This window comes from Erpetoichthys calabaricus, chromosome 5 (assembly GCF_900747795.2).
Source record: "Erpetoichthys calabaricus chromosome 5, fErpCal1.3, whole genome shotgun sequence".
Lineage (NCBI taxonomy): Eukaryota > Metazoa > Chordata > Cladistia > Polypteriformes > Polypteridae > Erpetoichthys > Erpetoichthys calabaricus.
This window is the reverse complement of record NC_041398.2, coordinates 50,107,900-50,115,892: the sequence shown is the minus strand read 5'-3', so window position 1 is coordinate 50,115,892 and position 7,993 is coordinate 50,107,900. Positions and strand designations below refer to the sequence as shown.

Sequence of the window (7,993 nt, the reverse complement as noted above, 5' to 3'; positions counted from 1 at the left end):
CTCAAAGGGCTGTGGATATTTGAGCATATGTATGAGACATAATGTGTTTGTGGCTGGTAGAACAGTGGTGTGCCTTGGGATGTTTTATGTTACAAAAAGTGTGCCACCACATAAAAATGGTCGGGAAACACAACTCTAGCCCATACAGTCTGGAGAAAATCTATGAATTTGAAGTTCACAGCATAAAAATCCATAAAATTTATTTAAACTAAAAACTGAACCCCACCCTGGAAAACACTAGTTAAAGGTAGATATAAGTAAATGTGAGAAAGATATAAGAAATTATTTCTATACAATATAAGATATGAGAGTATGCAATTAAATATCAATCTATAGAACTTTAACTCATCTTTAACACTAATAGCCTGCATTATCACTAAACATGTTACAAACAAAGAAAATTAACACAGTACAAAACTGACAACTGCATGAAAAGATTGAAATATGAAAATATAAAGCACCAGTGAAAACAAGAATGCAGTAATTAAACACATTAGCCTGAAGGTACAGCAATGCTCTTTATCTGACACCACTGTGCAGTCAAAAGGACTGCATCACAATTATCTAATAATTTGGCTTGCTTAATTTTGAGGATAATGTTTCTTCTTATATTTGTTTTTTTATCTTCTTGCCTTGAACTTTCTTCTACAGTTTTTGGATTATTCTTCTTCTGTTATTTTCCCCGGACTGTGATAACTTTCTGCGTGTTTGAGTTTGTCCCTACCTGTCTTTATGCTTGAAGTAGATCTTTGAATATCATGTATTCAGTTTTGAAGTGCAGAGGTGAGTTTTGTTTTCCTTTTGGTGAAAAATGTGGGCCTCTTTTGAACATCCTTTTGTTAGCTGACAGTACATTTTTTTACTGTTCCTCAACAGACAACAAAATGTCTTCCAGGTGCAGATAGAATACATGTGTGACCTAAACTGAACCTTACATGTAGGAAGTTCCTACTTATAACTCTTGGGAAGCATTTCTGCAAAGAAAGAAGAAAGAAGGGCTCTTGAAGGAGTTGAGGGCAAAAAGACACATTCAACCAGATCCTTGCACTCCTTACCATATGAATCCATACTGATCACAGCATACCCAGCAAAACAGACCTGAATTTTTATGTATATAATAAAACCATTCATTGCAGAGCAATTATTAGTTTATCAATTGAAACTTTTAAAAAATGTACTAACCCAAATGCAGTCTGCAATGTATCAGCCAGGGCTATTGCTCTGGTTTAGTTTCATTTATTCATTTATTATGTTATTAATATTTGAGATGTTGTTCTGTATGCATTTTATTTACTTAATATGGGACAGTTTATTCATTACTTTTCAAATCTGTATTATGATAAGTTTTGATGTCTTGATTTATTTGTCTGCCCTGCCTCCTGTATGTGGCACCCAGGACCACCTAATGATGCAGTTAGGACGTTTCCCCAACTGTGTGAAAAAAGAAGCTTCAAGTTGTTCAGAAGATTCTGTGTTTTTTAGGCTTCCGATTTTGCTATTCTTTCTTGTGTGGATTATGTGGCTTTGACCACCTCTTTAAGGTTCTGCTTCTGTTTATTAATTTGGATTTGCATGCATTAGCTTTTGACTTTGCTCTCTGTTTCTGCCATGTACTTTTGTTGAAACCTTTTGTGATTTTTTTATAATGAACAATTAAATATTAAAGGAACTTTATTTTAAGGTTTTTCCTCTCCCCCTATTTTTGAAATTAGCTATAAAAAGCCTTTGCTCCATTTTGGCCCAGTAATTGCTCTAAAGCCTGGCATTTGCTTAGTGGTTAGGCTGTCTGGGGTGAGGACAAATCCAAGGCCCATACCTAAATTGAAGGCAGGTCTGGCCTTTTTGTGACTGTTTTAGTTGATTTGAGACATGCTCACCTTTTTGTGCTTTATTCTTGCAGGAAATCATAACAAAGTAAATGCAAATAATACAGAAAACCAAAAAGAACATAAGATGAAGAACAGATTTAGGTGGTGATAATTTAAAACACAATGTCTTTAATGTGATAAACAAAGGATATTTGTTTAGCTTAGATTTGGAATGAAAATGGAAAGGAGCATTAAAAAATTTAAGCAACAGCAATTCTGCAAAAATCAAAATATATACAGGTATTTCTTATAAAAACACTAGTAAACAGTCTTTACGTTTCTATTGTGTTTTAAAAACTGTTAAATTTTGTGCTGTATTATAAAATTCTAAAAACACTTTTTATAAAACATAAACAGCGTATCACAGATTTTATCAAACATTTAGTGCATAAATACACTTCAATGGGATTCTTTTGATTTTTTTGCTGCTACAAAAGTGGTGTTTCAGTATTAAGGGCTAGTGAAGCAAAACCCCACCAGATGTTTTTGCAAAATATGTAACAAGCTTTCTTCCTTAATTTATTTTATTATTAAAATATTTAGAACTACCTTCAAATTTGTCTCCTTAAGCAATTTTGTGCATTTTTCCAATAAAGACTCAATGTAATTACTTATCTAAAAAAATATCTAGAAAGTCTTGTTGTTTATGGAGCTACCTCTGTCGCGTCCTAGGTTGAACATGTGTGTATATGCAACATGAACTTTTCACTTTAGCGATGGGGTTTAAGTGCTATGTTGTGGAAAACACTTTTTTCTATCATCAAAGGCAGTTAAGGACTCCAAATGAGAATGCAGAACAATTTTTCAATTTGCACAAAGTATGCACAAATGTCTCAGTCCAGTGAATGAGCTCTAAATTAAACAATTCATCTTCTTTTATACTTTTTTCTAATTACCATCACCTTATCTAATATATTACGTCATCTGACTCTTATTATGGAGAACTTTATCACCTCCTCCAATCAACTAATGCCACAAGTAATTTCTGACTCATGTTGATTCACCTAATATTCTGAATACTGCCTCATTAAGAGTGGTGTTTAGCAGATTTTCCCAATGATCTCAGCACCACTTCATAGGAGGGGTGTATGGGCTTTCCCATCAGTTTATATCCACTTTCTGGAGGAGTGTTTGTTACCCATTTACCTCATTCTAACCTTGGAAAATTACATTTTGGTGGCTTCTCTAAAATGAGACAGAAACCTCAAGCATTTAAGCTTTAAGTCACATTTAGTGAAACCTTGAGTTGCATTCAGTCCTTTTTCTTATGTTTAATAATTAATTCTGTTATACCTTCATAAACATATACAGTATATGTACTTGTAATAGATTGAAAGACTGTTATATATTAACTAAAAACTCTGTAGCTACAGCTCCTAATTCTTGGCATTAAAATGAGCACTGTTTTTGTTGTATCTTTGTATCATTGTTTTGAGCTTTTCAAAGTTTGGGCTATACAGTGCAAGTCAGTAAATAGGAAAAGTTTAATACCATTTGTTTGCATAAAGATAGCCACAGTAAATTGAGAAAAAAAATAAAAAGAAAGAAAGCAGATGATTATCAGGAATGCATAAAGCATTGAGTTTTCTTTAAATTTTTCACATTTAGTCGGACAGTGTTACAGTTGAAAAAGTCACTAAGGAAGTCTTAAGTGTACTGATTTTAGTTTGTGGCCACAGAGCAGTTATGTTGTTACCGGACAGTCCCAGAGTCTTGTGTGTCAGTTGTGTTGAATGTGGTCTATGTACTTTGATTAAGAGAGGTTTATGGTTTTATTTATTTTTTTGTATATGAAAGTGTGCAGTGTGCACGAGCAACCAGGGTTTAAATAGGGGAATTGACTGGCCATGCATCCAGTTGCAAATGTGTGTGGTTTCCTTGTTAGTGGTCCAGGTTTTGTGATTACAACACTTGCACTCAATTGATGTATAAAAGGGAGTTTGGGCAGGAAACAGAAAAAAAATGAGAAGAAGTAGAGAACGGAGGTTAAGAAAAACAGAGTGAGAGGCAGGATCAGGAAATGGAGTCAGGTGGTTGGGAGTGATCCCCAGTGAGAGGTGCGTGTGACCAACACTTGATGGGGCTGAAGAGGGTCTCTTTTGCTAAGCACCTCACAGAACAGGAGTGAACCATGCACTCAGAGTAGGCTTCCACAGACACTGGGGAATGGCAGCGGGAGTAGGAACAGAGTTCACTGGGTTCCCTGTGTAAGGCTGAGGAATGGCAGTGAGGGACATGAGCTGCATTTTGATGGTTGACTGCACCAGCACAGCTGCAAGTAAGAAGATGGCCTGAGTTGGCTCGAAAGCGTCCATATTGTAATCTTTTCAGCTGGGCAATAAAAAGTGTTATTTTGCTTGACTTCTTATTGCATCAATAATGGCTAATATGGTACAACACCCTAATAGTTTCAGCTCATATATTACTTACATCTTTTCACTTTGACACTTCAGTCAGTTTCTTAAGAAAATGTCCCACTAAACATATACAGCTGATTGATTACTTCTCAATTTCCATGCACAGATTTTTTTATTTTGTCAGAGTTCTGAAGAATGTGAGGTAGCATGAATGATTAGGAAAACATTGCAGGATGTAATTTTTAAATGTATGTTGTCTGCCAAACTTTGCCACTGAACACACATCACATGATCAGGGTGGCATTGTTCAAGGAATAAGAACTATACACTCATTACTTGGAAATAATTAAGCTTTCCCAAGTTCATCTCCTCGAATATGCTTCCTTCTAGCAGTTTGAGCAGTTTTCCTTTTTAAGTGTATTTAAATGATGATGTTCACTGTTCCATAGTTCAGCAGAGAGTGAATCACATATGTATGTTTAAAAAAAAAATAGCAAACAGATTCCAAGCAACAATAAAAGTCTCTCCTATCAGTTGCTCAAAATGAAAAAAATGAACTCCACAAACAAGCAAATACACTATTCTCTTAGAAAAGGAACTTTCATACTGACAAGTATTTGTGAATGCATCATTTCATCCAAATTTGAGCTTGCTTAATTTTTATAAAATAATTTTTTATAACTAACAAAAATGCACATATTGTATCTGGATGTTTACAGACCTGTGCTACATTATGAAAACCTTATAGGGTTTTAAATGTAGCACAATTGTCAGCTTTAACTTTTTCTTCCGTTTATTTCAAATTAAGATAGCTTTGCCTTTGCATTTACTTTAATCAACATTGTTCATTAAGTAACTCTACAAGGAAATCCATGTATGATATGTATTACACATCTTAAAATATTTATTTCATCTTGAAAGTTAAACACCAAGTGCTGGCAGGTCAGTAACCTTACCTTTTACATCATAAATTATTCATCCAACATAGGGAAGAGAAAATCTTTCTGAAATAACAGTCATGTATGCTCGTTTCCATGCATAATATTTTTGTTATTTATGCTTAGAAAAGTAAATCTTCAAAAAGCTCAAAATATTTGTATTTAAATTATATATCTAAATTCGAACTCTAAATATACCTGACAAAATAAGACAAAGTTTTACTACATGTCAAATTAAAAGACTCACAATCTCTGCTGTTCATACTAATATGTCCCTAAATATGTAATTGTTATAATATTAGAATCATGCGATTATAACATTTAGACCTAATAACCAGTGTGTATTAAATAATCAGGTCAATGAAATTATTTTATTTTGTTCAAAGAAAATCTTTTTGCCCTAGGAAATGAAATCTACTCTCAGTAAGCCTTCTATTAACGTCAGTTATAATACTTCCCATAGTTGGAAACTATGTGTTTTGAACAGCAGAACATTGTTTTGCCTGAGCTGTCTTTCACCAGGAATGCCATATGGAATAATTAACTGTTCTCTTTCACCCTTCTGAAACAGAAAATGTTTAAAGAACAGAGTTCATGGAATTTGATATTTAATAAATGATGTCAAAGAGAGCGCAATTTCACAGAAGTGGTTTCAGCCAGGTGGTTGCTAGGAGCTGATGTTAATCCTTTATGTGCTGCTAAAAGAACATAACCTCTGAGGACAACAGTTTGTGTGCTTTCTTATGCAGAAGAACATTGGGGTCCAAAGGTAATGAAATCATCTTTTCTATCATGTAAACCAGTAGAAAAAAGCTGAATATATACATGACTGCAGTGTCCAAAGTGAGGTCTCCCCAGTTCAGTATTTGACTATAGGATTGCCTCTGCTGATATTCTGTACGGTCCTTTGATGTGTGCATGCAGTCTATAATGTACACGGAATAATAATAAGGACCAATCCAAAACAATCTGAGTCTCTCTGAAATGAACTTATTAGAATTAATAATAGAATCAGAGTACAGAACGGTTGTGGAGGTCTTTATCTTGTGCAGGGACAGCAACCTGCAACTCAACATCAGCAAGACAAAAGAACTGGTGGTGGACTTCTGATGTGCCAAGAAGCCTCTGAGATCAGTCATCTTTCAGGGGGTGGACATGGTAGTGGTGCGGAGCTTAAAAGTACTTGGGAGTTCACATGAATAACAAACTGGGCTGGTCTGACAACACAGTGGTGGTGCACAAGAAGAACCAGAGCAGACTGAACTTGATAGGGAGACTCAGGTCTTTTGATGTGTGCAGTAAGCTGATGGAAATGTTCTACCAGTCCATAGTGGCCAGTGTGGTGTTCTATGCTGCAGTCTCTTGGGAAGCAGCTTGAGCTCACAAGAATCACAATACCTGAACAAACTTTTCAGGATAGCCTATCACAAGCAAACCCTGAACACAATAGAAGCTATTGTGGAAAAGAGGATGGTGGCTAAATCGGACGCCATCATGAAAAATTCTCTCCGTTCCTTTCCAGGATCACTTTTACCAACAGGCTCATTCTACCACGGTGTGCTAAGGGGTCTTTTCTGCTCACTGCTATCAGGCAATTCAATGCTTCCACCTGAAGTACTTGTTAAGTATATTTATTTATTTATTTATTTATTTATTTATTTATTTATTTATTTATGTATTGCTTGACTGGAGTTCGTATCTGTCCTGTGAATCTGTATTCTTGTTTTTTATGTTTCTGCTACTGTATGCATTTGAATTTCCTCATGGGATTAATAAAATTTCATCTAATCTAATTAAATCTGAACTAATTTAATCTAACCTAATCTATTTCCACTACATTTTTGTAGTTCCTGTGTTTATAGGCATATCCTTATGACAAAAGAAAGTTTCACTGGTCACTATACAATCAAGCACATATAGTAGAATGAACATTTGAAAGGTTTGCAGGCACTTTTTATCATTAAAAATGTTGATTATTTGAATGAAGATTTAAATATAAACACACAGTATATTCAATATTTCATATACAGTAGTGCCTTGTACTTCCTTGTACTTCCAGAGTTCGAAAGCTAAATTCTAGGGAAATTTGATCTGGAGTTTGAAAGATACTTCTACGTTCGAACTGTGAGCTCAGTGAAAAAAACGCAGCAAGAGATGCCGCTCACGGAGCAAGCGTAAACGTTATCTGCTGTGCGCCCAAGTTGTCTCTCACTCTTGCTGCGAAAGTATCTATTACATTAACTTGTGTGTTTTCAGTGCTGTTTTTGCTTTATTTTTGGTGTGTTTGGTTATATAATTAGCCCCAATCTATTAACTATGGCATCCATGAAGTGTGTGGAAGCAACGAAGCCAAAGAGAAAGGTTGTAGTATTGACGATTGAGGTGAAAAAGGAGTTTACAGTGAAGTACAGTTATTTGGTGTGTTTATGGAAGGTGACTCCCCTTCCAAACAGTAACCTTTCTCTTCCTCTCCACCAGCCACACAGGACATCACCACTCCTCACTAAGGTACAGTAAATGCAATTTTCATTTTATCATACAATATTTAAGTACTTTATTTATAGTTTTCATATTTTAATGTATAATTTAGGGCAGTTAATTGTGTTATTTTAACCTTAAATTATGCATATATGCTGTTGAAGTGTATTGAAATGGGTTGTTATTTAGCTTCTGAAAACTGATTAATTCACTTTACATTATTTCTAATGTGGAAAACTGATTTGGATTTTGAAGAATTCTGACTTCAAATGGCCTCCTGAAACAAAATTAGTTCAAAGTATGACGCACCACTGTACGTACATTATGTAAAACTGGAAACAAAATAAAATTA

The 7,993-nt window shown here is 34.8% G+C and overlaps 1 long non-coding RNA gene across 1 annotated transcript; it reads left to right on the top strand.

Annotated features, from left to right (window-relative positions):
* Positions 1-627: 627 nt before the first annotated feature.
* On the top strand, positions 628-7,646 carry LOC127527959 (uncharacterized). The gene is made up of 3 exons (XR_007935152.1): positions 628-783; positions 5,735-5,932; positions 7,464-7,646. It is a non-coding gene; the product is annotated as an uncharacterized LOC127527959 (long non-coding RNA).
* Positions 7,647-7,993: the final 347 nt, after the last annotated feature.